The sequence below is a fragment of the Arachis stenosperma genome, chromosome 6, assembly GCF_014773155.1.
Source record: "Arachis stenosperma cultivar V10309 chromosome 6, arast.V10309.gnm1.PFL2, whole genome shotgun sequence".
Lineage (NCBI taxonomy): Eukaryota > Viridiplantae > Streptophyta > Magnoliopsida > Fabales > Fabaceae > Arachis > Arachis stenosperma.
Genome location: NC_080382.1, coordinates 75,156,399 through 75,167,869, shown reverse-complemented (window position 1 = coordinate 75,167,869; position 11,471 = coordinate 75,156,399). Strand labels below are relative to the sequence as shown.

General features: G+C 38.4%; 1 non-coding gene across 1 annotated transcript; it reads left to right on the top strand.

Moving 5' to 3' along the window:
• Positions 1–1,101: 1,101 nt before the first annotated feature.
• Positions 1,102–1,209, top strand: LOC130937354 (small nucleolar RNA R71). The gene has a single exon (XR_009068575.1). It is a non-coding gene; the product is annotated as a small nucleolar RNA R71 (small nucleolar RNA).
• The last annotated feature ends 10,262 nt before the right edge of the window (positions 1,210–11,471 follow it).

Here is an 11,471-nt window from a genome sequence, read left to right as displayed (position 1 = left end):
TTGAGGTAATTTCTGCCTAGACAAGTCATCCAGTTCTTTGGTGAGCAAAGGAGGTTCATTCTCCCAAGTCTCATTTCCAAATAACTTGTCATTTAGCTTCATGATTGCTCCAAGGTATTTAGCAACTTGCTCTTCAGTGACATACTCATCCTCTTCAGAGGAAGAATACTCATCAGAGCTCATGAAAGGCAGAAGTAAGTCCAATGGAATCTCTATGGTCTCATTTTGAGCTTCAGATTCTCATGGTTCCTCATTGGGGAACTCAATGAAGGTCAGTGCACGCCCACTGAGGTCTTCCTCAGTGGCGTTCACTTCCTCTCCTTCCTCTCCAAATTCGGCCATGTTGATGGCCTTGCACTCTCCTTTTGGATTTTCTTCTGTGTTGCTTGGGAGAGTACTAGGAGGGAGTTCAGTAACTTTCTTGCTCAGCTGTCCCACTTGTGCCTCCAAATTCCTAATGGAGGACCTTGTTTCAGTCATGAAACTTTGAGTGGTTTTGATTAGATCAGAGACCATGGTTGCTAAGTCAGAGGGGTTCTGCTTAGAATTCTCTGTCTGTTGCTGAGAAGATGATGGAAAAGGCTTGCCATTGCTAAACCTGTTTCTTCCACCATTATTGTTATTGAAACCTTGTTGAGGTCTCTCTTGATTCTTCCATGAGAAATTTGGATGATTTCTCCATGAAGAATTATAGGTGTTTCCATAGGGTTCTCCTAGGTAATTCACCTCTTCCATTGAAGGGTTCTCAGGATCATATGCTTCTTCTTCAGATGAAGCATCCTTAGTACTGCTTGGTGCATTTTGCATTCCAGACAGACTTTGAGAAATCAAATTGACTTGTTGAGTCAATATCTTGTTCCGAGCCAATATGGCATTCAGAGTATCAATCTCAAGAACTCCTTTCTTCTGATTTGCCCCATTGTTCACAGGATTCCTTTCAGAAGTGTACATGAATTGGTTATTTGCAACCATTTCAATTAGTTCTTGAGCTTCTGTAGGCGTCTTCTTCAGATGAAGAGATCCTCCAGCAGAGCTATCCAAAGACATCTTGGATAGTTCAGAGAGACCATCATAGAAAATACCTATGATGCTCCATTCAGAAAGCATGTCAGAAGGACATTTTCTGATCAATTGTTTGTATCTTTCCCAAGCTTCATAGAGGGATTCTCCATCCTTCTGTCTGAAGGTTTGGACTTCCACTCTAAGCTTACTCAATTTTTGAGGTGGAAAGAACTTTGCCAAGAAGGCATTGACTAGCTTTTCCCATGAGTCCAGGCTTTCTTTAGGTTGTGAGTCCAACCATGCCCTAGCTCTGTCTCTTACAGCAAAAGGGAATAGCATAAGTCTGTAGACCTCAGGGTCTACCCCATTAGTCTTGACAGTGTCACAGATTTGCAAGAATTCAGCTAAAAACTGATGAGGATCTTCCAATGGAAGTCCATGAAACTTGCAATTCTGTTGCATTAGAGAAACTAATTGAGGCTTAAGCTCAAAGTTGTTTGCTCCAATGGCAGGGATAGAGATGCTTCTCCCATAGAAGTCGGGAGTAGGTGCAGTAAAGTCACCCAGCACCTTCCTTGCATTGTTTGCATTGTTGTTGTTTTCGGCTGCCATGTGTGCTTCTCCTTTGAAGATTTCGGTTAGGTCCTCTACAGAGAGTTGTGCCTTAGCTTCTCTTAGCTTTCGCTTCAAGGTCCTTTCAGGTTCAGGGTCAGCTTCAACAAGAATGCTTTTGTCCTTGTTCCTGCTCATATGAAAGAGAAGAGAACAAGAAAATGTGGAATCCTCTATGTCACAGTATAGAGATTCCTTGAGGTGTCAGAGGAAAAGAAAATTAGAAGGCAGAAGTAGAAAATTCGAACTTGTCAAAGAAGATGGAGTTCGAATTTTGTATTAAGGAATAGTGTTAGTCCATAAATAGAAGGATGTGAGAAGAGGGAAAGAAGTTTTCGAAAATTAAGTAAAAGATTTAAAAACATTTTGAAAAACACTAATTTATTTTCGAAAATAAGAGTGGAAAAGAAATCAAATGATTTTTGAAAAAGATTTTGAAATTAGAAATTAAAAAGATTTGATTGAAAGCTATTTTGAAAAAGATGTGGTTAAGAAGATATGATTGGTTTTAAAAGGATGTGATTGAGAAGATATGATTTGAAAAACATTTTTTTTAAAAAAAAGATTTGATTTTAAAAATTAATAACTTGGCTAACAAGAAAAGATATGATTCAAAAATTAAACCTTTCTCAATAGAAAAGGCAACATACTTGAAGTATTGAATCAAATCATTAATTGATAGCAAGTATTTTTGAAAATGGAAAGAAATTGATTTTGAAAAAGATTTGATTGAAAAATTGATTTGAAAAAGATTTGATTTTGAAAAGATTTTGAAAACTAAAAAAAATCTGTATTAAAAACAAAATCTTCCCTCTTGTGCCATCCTGGCGTTAAACGCCCAGAATGGTGCACATTCTGGCGTTTAACGCCCAAAACTCTACCCTTTTGGGCGTTAAACGCCCAGCCAGGCACCCTGGCTGGCGTTTAAACGCCAGTCTGTCTTCTTCATTGGGCATTTTGAACGCCCAGCTTTTTCTGTATAATTCCTCTGCTGTATGTTCTGATTCTTCAATTCTCTGTATAATTGACTTGAAAAGACACAAATTTAAAAATTTTTTGGATTTTTAATAAGAATAATAACAATGCATGCAAGACACCAAACTTAGCAGTTTGCATACTACTGACGCTAATGAGAATGCATATGAGACACATAAACACTCAAGTCAAGAGAATTCAAAGATCAGAGTAAGAAATAATCAAGAATTACTTGAAGATCCTTAAGACACATGAATGAATGCATGCAATTGACACCAAACTTAAGATGCGACACTAGACTCAAACAAGAAACATAAAATATTTTTGGTTTTTATGATTTTGTAATTTTTTTTTGTGCTTTTTCGAAAATTATATGGAAAAGAAAATAAAGGTATCAAAATTCTTAATGAGAATTCCAGGAATCATGCAATGTTAGTCTAAAGCTTTAGTCTAAAGGAATTAGACATGGCTAGCCAAGCTTCAGCAGGACATTGCATTCAAGAGCTAAATTGATGATAATCAATCAGCTTTGGTGATGATAAGAACATCACCTTGAAACACTAGAATTTCATTCTTAAGAACTCTGAAGAAAAATACCTAATCTAAGCAACAAGATGAACCGTCAGTTGTCCATACTCAAAACAATCCCCGGCAACGGCGCCAAAAACTTGGTGTGCGAAATTGTGATCACTACTTTTCACAACTCAAATAATCCCTAGTAATGGCCCCAAGAACATGGTGCTCAATACCATGGCATAAACACAACTTTGCACAACTAACCAGCAAGTGCACTGGGTCGTCCAAGTAATAAACCTTACGCGAGTAAGGGTCGATCCCACGGAGATTGTTGGTATGAAGCAAGCTATGGTCACCTTGTAAAATCTTAGTCAGGCAGACTCAAATGGGTATAATGATATACGAATAAAGCATAAAGATAAAGATAGAGGTACTTATGTAATTCATTGGTAGGAACTTCAGATAAGCGTATGAAGATGCCTTCCCTTCCGTCTCTCTGCTTTCCTACTGTCTTCATCCAATCCTTCTTACTCCTTTCCATGGCAAGCTTATGCAAGGGTTTCACCGTTGTCAGTGGCTACCTCCCATCCTCTCAGTGAAAACGTTCCTATGCTCTGTCACAGCATAGGCTAATCATCTGTCGGTTCTCGGTCAGGCCGGAATAGAATCCAGTGATTCTTTTGTGTCTGTCACTAACGCCCCGCCTACTAGGAGTTTGAAGCACGTCACAGTCATTCAATCATTGAATCCTACTCAGAATACCACAGACAAGGTTAGACCTTCTGGATTCTCTTGAATGCCGCCATCAGTTCTAGCCTATACCACGAAGACTCTGATCTCACGGAATGGCTGGCTCGTTTGTCAGGCGAGCACTTGGTTGTCAGGCGATCAACCATGCATCGTGTATCAGGAATCCAAGAGATATTCACCCAATCTAAGGTAGAACGGAGGTGGTTGTCAGTCACACGTTCATAGGTGAGAATGATGATGAGTGTCACGGATCATCACATTCATCAAGTTGAAGAACAAGTGATATCTTGGACAAAGAACAAGCGGAATTGAATAGAAGAACAATAGTAATTGCATTAATACTCGAGGTACAGCAGAGCTCCACACCTTAATCTATGGTGTGTAGAAACTCCACCGTTGAAAATACATAAGAACAAGGTCTAGGCATGGCCGTGAGGCCAGCCTCCCAATGATCTAGGAACTAGATGTCCAAAGATGAAAATACAATAGTAAAAGGTCCTACTTATAGAGAACAAGTAGCCTAAGGTTTACAGAGATGAGTAAATGACATAAAAATCCACTTCCGGGCCCACTTGGTGTGTGCTTGGGCAGAGCAATGAAGCATTTTCGTGTAGAGACTCCTCTTGGAGTTAAACGCCAGCTTTAGTGCCAGTTTGGGCGTTTAACTCCCATTTTGGTGCCAGTTCCGGCGTTTAACGCTGGAATTCCTGAGGGTGACTTTGTACGCCGGTTTGGGCCATCAAATCTTGGGCAAAGTATGGACTATCATATATTGCTGGAAAGCCCAGAATGTCTACTTTCCAACGCCGTTAAGAGCGCGCCAATTGGGCTTCTGTATCTCCAGAAAATTCACTTCGAGTGCAGGGAGGTCAGAATCCAACAGCATCTGCAGTCCTTTTCAGTCTCTGAATCAGATTTTTGCTCAGGTCCCTCAATTTCAGCCAGAAAATACCTGAAATCACAGAAAAACACAAAAACTCATAGTAAAGTCCAGAAAAGTGAATTTTAACTAAAAACTAATAAAAAGTATACTAAAAACTAAACTAAATATACCAAAAACATACTAAAAATAATGCCAAAAAGCGTACAAATTATCCGCTCATCAATAAGATAAGATAACTAACTTATCTTATCCAAAAGGTCACATCTCACCATTATAAATACACTGGAGTACCCAGGTATAACTCATACTCTGATTCTACTCAATACCTGCTTAATACCTTTGCTAACTTAAGCATCGGAGTCCCTTGCAGGTACCCCCCACCCTCCGGGGATGAAGGATCAGCACCACCACCAAGTCCAACAAGTCAGACACACCAGCTCCGGCCGCTGTACACCTGCCGGACACGTCGGCTCCGACCAACACAGAAGGTCTCGTCCAAGATCGACCTACAGTTTCAGGTGACCCTCGGAACAGTTACCATCATCCTTCACAACATTCAAGTGGGTAAAATTCATATCCCTTAGCTTTCTAATCCCACTTGAATATGGGCTACTGGAGACGGATGGTCAACTTAGAGCTCTTTGTGGCATTAAGAGTAAGAGAAAGATGGTCAGTGGTAAGAATTGCCCTGCGAGGTTCATTATGGTTGGAAGCTTTAAGTTTAAATGCAAAGGTTGGTATAGAGCTCAATTGAATGGGTCTAGGAAGCTGTTTGGACGCTTCAGAGAGAATTCTAAAGCTGAACCACCCAGATGGAATCATGATAATCAACTTGAAGACGGGTGTAGAAACAAGATTTGGGATCCCGGAGGATATTGGATTTGCAAACATTGGTGGAGATTCCTGGATGAGTTCAAGCACAAGCTGCCATAACCGGGAGCTCGCCAAATGTCCAACTTAAGGACTTTAACTAAAAGTGCTGGGTGGGAGACAACCCACCATGGTATAATCGTTCTTTTTCAATTTAATTCTATTTCGTTTTGTTTGTTTTTTTTTTAGTTTTATCTCCTTTTATTGAACCTGGAATTATTCATAACATCTGCATCAGCATCTGCATATTGCATTTTGCATTTTGCAAAAAAAAAATTTTTTTTAACACGCACGCGACCGCGTCGCAAGTGCATTAAGAAGAAAAGAAAATTGACCAGAGAGTCACGCGAGAACGTGGCTGGAGGCGTGCCTTTAGCACAAATTGATCCACGCGACCGCGTCGCTGACACGTCCGCATCATGTGGGAAAAACGCCTCCCACGCGTCCGCGTGCCTCAAATTCGACGTAAAAAGGGTGTATGGTCGAAAGTTGAGCTGGAATTGGGCTGGACTCGTGCTAGCAGCACAAGCCCTACCACGCGAACGCGTTCCCCATGCGTCCGCATCAATCCCCATAATATGGCCTATCACGCGATCGCATCCCCCACGCGACCGCGTCACCCAATATTTTGGCAAAATGAGTTTCAAACAGAAAGTTGCGCGAGCGCCCGGCTGCCCTCGCGCTAGTAGCACGAATTCACTCACGCGACCGCGTGCCCTACGCGGCTGCGTCACTTGACAATAGCGGCACCCGCACGAACACGTCACGAATGCTTTTGCGTCGCCTGCGCCGCACAGCTTATCCAGATCAGCCAAGATATCTTATCTTTTCTTCTCCAAATCTAAATCTTTTCTTTCCCTTCTTCATCCTTTCTTCCTCCTTTCTTCCTTCTTTTTTCTTCATCTCTTTAGCTTCTCATCCTTCTTTTCCTTCATTCTATTTTACTTACTTTATCTGCATACTTTCATTCATTACATATTTTTATTGGTGTTAAATTTTCTTTTTCAATTGTTGTATCTTTTCTGGTATTATTTTGGTGCTTCATGACTTGTTTTATTCTGATTGGGTATTATTATTCATAAGTCAATGCTAATTTTAATAATACTAATATTCCTTTTGCATTGATATGCACTTACACTTTCTTGCATTACCCACACTCTCTTCCCATTGTTGCAACTTTGCACTATTGATATGCCATTTGCTTCCACTATTTTCTCACTTGCATGTTGTAGCTACCATGTAATTGAGACCTTTATTATTTGGCATTAACCAACCCATATTTTATTTATTTTCTTATCTTTATTTCTGGGTTACTTTTCTTCTTTTTCTCTTCTTTCAGGATGGCCACCGAGGATGGAAAAGGGAAAGCTTCTAACTGGGGAGACAGACAAGTCAATCTGCACAATCTATAGAGAAAGACATCAGTTGGAGCAGCCCGTCCACTTGTACATCATAGCATGCACCGAGGACGGTGCAATCTTTAAGTGTGGGGAGGTCGATACCGATCTCCGCGGGTTAGTTAGTCCCTTCTCAACACCAATTTTTGTTTTTATTTGTTCGTTCATTGTTGCATTTGCATGTTTGTTTGATTTTATGCATTTAGTTACTACTTGGTTGAAGTAATATTTTCTTTTTCAAAAAATTTTTATAGTATTCCACTAATTTAAATTGAAAATTTTTTGTGTTAAATTTTTTTGAAGTTGTATTTGGAACATGGTTTTTGAGCCAAAAAACACACAACCTGTGAGATTTTGAGCTTATTCACATGGTTACATTATTAACCATAAATTTTTATTCTTGTGTGTTTTCTTCTCTATGATTGTAATCTTTATTTTGTTCCAATCTATATGTCCAATATTTAATGTATTTACATGCTTGCATATGATTGAGGCTATTACTTGTTTTTGCTCACTTATTCCAAATAAGCCTACCCTTTTATGTCACCCTTGTTAGCCAATTTGAGCTTTTTAATCTCCTCCTGTTCTATAACTACATCACTAGCTTTAAGCAGAAAAACATATTAAATATCCCAATTGAATCTTTGGTTAGCTTAACATAGAGGTTGTGCATCAACTAAGTGTGGGGAAACTGTGGGAACATGGGTTAATAAGGGAATGTATCATGTTTCTAATTCTGAATATTGAGAAATTTGGGTATCTACTCATGTAAAATAGAAAATTAAAAATTTCATATGCATTGATATGTTATTTTAGTTTTTATGACTCTATAAAAAAAGAGAGAAAAAGAAAAAGAATATATATATATATAATATAATATAAATAAATAAATAAGGGGACAAAATTACCCCAATGTTGTTAATAAAAGATCAATGCATATGTGACACAATTTAAAAGAAAAGTTAATACATAAGTATGTGATACAAAAGTGGGAATGATGGGTAGTTAGGCATGATTTTAGAAGTTATATAGAATGTATGTAAGTTAGGTGATAGCCCAGGTTACTCAAAGATTCAATTTATAGTTCACTTAGCCATACATATATCCTCACCCTTGCCTTGTCCCCATTACAACCTCGAAAAGACCTCATGATGTTTGCATTAGTATGCTAAATATTTGTTGATTGGTTAGATGAAGAACAAAGTTTAGAAAGCATGACTGGAGAAGAGTAGAGTGATTGACCCTAGACACTTGAGAGTTAGAGTGATATACACTACCAGTAAGGGTTCAGTGCTTAATTCTATGTTCCCTGCTTTCATGAGCTATCTTCTTACCAGTTTACTTGTCTTTTATTGTGTAATTTGAATTAGCGGAATTTGATTCATATTTGTCTTGGAGAACTTATTTACTTTTAACCAAGTAGGTAGAAACATTTTGCATGTAGTTGCATTCACATAGATAGGTTGCATTGCATACTCTCTATCATTCCTCTTCACCTCTTTATAGCTTCTCTTGAGCTTAGCATGTGCTAATGTTTAAGTGTGGGGAGGTTGATAAACCACTATTTTATGGTTTATCTTATGCTCAATTGAGTGCGTTTTATCAATCTTTTATACACTTATTCATATGATTTGCATGAGTTTACGTTTTCATTCCTTATTTTGTGCTATGATTGAAAACATGCTTCTTTGGCCTTTAAATTACTAACTTTAATCCTCTCTTATCATCATTCGATGCCGTGATATGTGTGTTAAGTGATTTCAGAGATTATAGGGTAGGAATGACTCAGAGGATGGAAAGAAAGCATGCAAAAGTGGAAGGAATACAAGAAATTGAAAAAATTGCTAAGCTGTCCAGCCTGACCTCTTCTCACTCAAACGGTCATAACTTGAGCTACAAAGGTCCAAATGATGCGGATCCAGTTGCTTTGGAAAGCTAACGTCCGGGGCTTCGATTTGATATATAATTTGCCATAGCTGCCCCGACGCTAGGTGACGCGAACGCGTGGATCATGCAGACACGTGACCTGGCAGAAACACAATCTATGCAAACGCGTGGACGACGCTTCCGCGTCACTTTCCCACGACCTGTACGTACCAAAATACGTTGGGGACGATTTCTGGGCTATTTTTGACCCAGTTTTCAGCCCAAAAAACATAGATTAGAGGCTATAAAGTGGGGGAATGCATCCATTCATAAGCATGCTTTCATAATTCACAATTTTAGTTTTAGATGTAGTTTTTAGAGAGAGAGGTTCTCTCCTCTCTCTTAGGATTTAGGATTAGGATTTTTAGAAATTAGGAATATTACTTCTTCATCACAGGTTCAATGTTCTTTTAATTTATTTTCCACTCCTATTTTATTACTTTAATTGATATTTATCTTTTCAATTTAGCTTATAAACCTTTCCATGTTAGAATTGAATTTATATTTAAATGTAGTTTGATGTGTTCCAGATTTATGATTTTTCATTTAGTTTTCTTTTTTTATATTCTCCGGCTTTACTTGATTAATTGGAGACTCTTGAGTTATCAAACTAATTAGTCCACTTGACTTTCCTTTGCTTTAGTAAAGGTTAACTAAGTGAGATTAAAACTCAATTCTCATCACCATGGATAAGGATAACTAGGATAGGACTTCCAATTTCTCATATATTGCCAAGAGTTTATTTTACAGTTATTTATTTATTTTACTTGTCATTTAACATATTTCTTCCTTGCTTTCAAAACCCCCAATCTACAAGACTCATAACCAATAATAAGAACATACCTCCCTGCAATTCCTTGAGAAGAAGACCCGAGGTTTAAATACTTCGGTTATCAATTTATTAGGGGTTTGTTACTTGTGACAACCAAAACGTTTGTAAGAAAAGACTCTTGTTGGTTTAGAAGCTATACTTGCAACGAAAATTTATTCTGAATTCTATACCACGCAAAAGTTCTCTCTTCATACGCACAGGTCACAATTTTTACAGAGTGTGCGTGCGCATAAGACTGTGCGTGCACACATACCAGAAAACTCAGAATTCTGTAACTTTGCAAAATTTCCAAATTTTTTACACCAACTTTGAATGATCATAACTTCCTCTACAAAAATCCAAATTTCACAAACTTTATACCGATTTTTAAAGATCTTTAATTCTAAACAAATTTCAACTAAATTTGAAAATCGAGGCAAAAGTTAAGATCAGACAAAGTTCACCAAAATTCTACTTTTACCCAAAATCACAATTTTCACAATTGCTTTGCAAAACACAACCAAAACTAAACCAAACCATTCCAAACTCCACTTTTCATCAAAATCAACCCCCTATATCATATTACACCAAACTTACCATATTTTCCTTCACTTTTCCTTATCCACAACATCAATATATATAGCTCATATATCAAACTTCATTAACAATTTTTCAACTACATTACCAATCAATCAACACCAATATCAAACTTCTTCCGAGGGTTACCTGAAACCGTAGGTCGATCTCATATGAGATCTTCTGTACTGGTCGGCGTGGTTGTTTCTGACTTGATGATGGTGGCCAGAGCCGTCGTGTCCGACTTGTGGGACTTGGTGGTTGTGTTGATCCTTCATCACCAGAGAGTGGTGGTACCTGCAAGGGACTCCGATGCTTAAATTAGCAAGGGTATTAAACAGGTTTTTAGTGGGATCAGAGTATGAGTTATACCTGGGTGCTCTAGTGTATTTATAATGGTGTGGAGTGACCTTTCCTGGAGATAAGATAGTTATCTTATCTTATCTTTGAGTGAAGTCATCTTATCTTCAAGGGAACCGCCCTTATCTCTATAGGCTTGGGCTGCCTTTGGACTTGGGTCGTGTTCCTCTGTTTGGGCCTTATTTGGGCTCTCTTGGTGATTTGGCCGAGCTCTAGGAGAAGAGGCCGGGTAGTCCGAACCTGAAGAGGCCGGTTGGCTTGTCGTCGATCTTCCCGGGTTGGACATCTCGACCCAGGGTATGAACAGTGCCCCTGCTCGAGTACGGTCTTCCTTTTTGAGGTCGAGTCCTTTAGCTTTAGGACTTCAATCCTTCTCTGGTGAAGCTGATGCATGAAAACTTATCTCTCAACAAATTTCCCTTCGGCAAGTATACCGAATTATTGTCAAGTAAAAACTCACAATAGAGTGAGGTCAAATCCCACAAGGATTGATTGGTCAAGCAATTTTAATTGGAAGATTATGCTAGTTGAGCTAAGCAGGATGTGGATGTAGAATTGCAAAAAATTAAATGGAAGGAAAGTAAATAACAGAAAATAAAGTGCAAAATCTTAAATAGGAATTTGGGGCAATGAGCATGAAAATAAATGACAGAAAGTAAAGAGAATGGGTAAGATCAAAAATGGGGAAATAATTGGGTTCAAGAGATGTTGCATTCTCTGGATCAAGTTTATTCTTATCTCTTCCTCAATCAATGTATTCATTGATCTCCTTGGCAATCTTAAGTGATTGGAT